Source organism: Euphorbia lathyris, chromosome 8, assembly GCF_963576675.1.
Source record: "Euphorbia lathyris chromosome 8, ddEupLath1.1, whole genome shotgun sequence".
Taxonomy (NCBI): domain Eukaryota; kingdom Viridiplantae; phylum Streptophyta; class Magnoliopsida; order Malpighiales; family Euphorbiaceae; genus Euphorbia; species Euphorbia lathyris.
Window position 1 is genome coordinate 10722326 of NC_088917.1, and position 1687 is coordinate 10724012.

A 1687-nucleotide genomic window follows, 5' to 3' on the forward strand; every position below is an offset into this window, starting at 1 on the left:
TATATATATATATATATATATATATATATATATATATATATAAATAATCAAAGAAGTTTCAGAAATTGATATTTTAGGGTTATGCAGGAATTTTGTAAAATTGGGTTTTTTCATGATTTTGCTATTACGGTTCAAATGAAGCAATTGATTATGCTTCTATGTGAATTTAGTACGAATTGTTTTTGGATTGAGAAATCTGTTGCGGTTATTGTTGTTATTACGTGACAATCGATGCCTAGGGGATTCTGTATACCTACCTTCAAGGAATATGGTGGTGTAGTGGATCCAATAACCCACGTTAAGAACTTCGGAAGAACGATGGAAGCAAAAATAGCCATTGATAATGTTCCCTACGGTCATTTTCCAACCACACTAAAGGATTAAATAGCCTAATTGTATGAGTAGCTCCTCCCAATTTCCATTCAAAGCTTCAACCAGATGGATTCATCCTTTGCCAAGAACTTCGTAACGTCCATCCCCAAAGGAAAGATAATGCAAGACCTGAATAGGATGGTCTAAACCGAGGGGGAAATATTGGCCCGGTTTATGGAGTGTTTTTAGGCTTTGGCCATCCGTATCAAGGAGTTTAATATCGGAGGCATGATAAACTCCATGACAGGAAATTGCTGAAGCCAAGTGTTACATGAAAGTATTATCACATCCAGACCTTGAGACTTTCAAGACCTGCTGAAGAGGTCAAGAAGCTACACTTATTGGGATGAGCATTAGCCAAACTGTTTACTGAAGGATTGCCTTGATCCAACTAATGACAAAAAGCCTTTGAAGGGGGAAAAGGATAGAGACCCCAAAGGTAAGGATCAACAAAAGCATCGAGAGAAAAAAGGAAATCCCTCTATCATCTTTAATGCTCCCAAAAAGGAGGTTTTGTACTAGGTAAAAGATAACAATTTGTGTATCCAGTACCCAGCCAAGCTCAAGAAGAACTCGAGGAGAAGCAATGGGACCTTCAGCGACTTCCATAAGAGTGAAGGTCGCGATACAGAGAACTGTATGAAGCTGATTATAGAATTGGAAAAAATGGCTGAGGGAGGCAAGTTGGACCACTTCATTAAGAAGTATGGAGAAGGCTCCGAAAGGGAGAAGAAAGCTGAAGGGAAAGTAGCAAAAGGAGTCATCAACGTAATAGAGGGAGGATCAGGCCTGATAGGGGTCAAAAACCCCTATCTTTGGGTACGGTTTTAGAACGGTTTTTAGCGTTATTTAGTTAATAAGCGAGCAATTCTCGCATTTAAATGCTTTTGTGTGAGTTAGTTAGAAATTGGAAACGTTTTATTTACTTTTCATTGTTTAGGCTCGTTTTACGATCAATTTAGGCAAATACGGCCAAAATGGCATGCATATTATAATTCCGTTATCTTTTGAAGCTAATTGATCCGTCAAAAGTCGCACCAAACGAAGCGTTTGCTCAAATAAGCGATTGGCGGGTCAATTTAGCCCTTGGACTAATGTTGTTTGGAGTTTATGTGCGTGTGCAGGTTAAAACATGATCAATTTCAGGCAAAAATCGTGTCTCGGGGACCCCCGGCAGTCGTTCGGCGAATTGAGCATCGGCACGTAGCCCAGGCACTGCCCAGGCACTGTGCCTGCTCGCCGAGCAGGCCACCAGAGGCCTGCTCGGGCGAGCAGGATGCCTGCTCGCCGAGCAGGGCGCTGCTCGTCGTGAGTA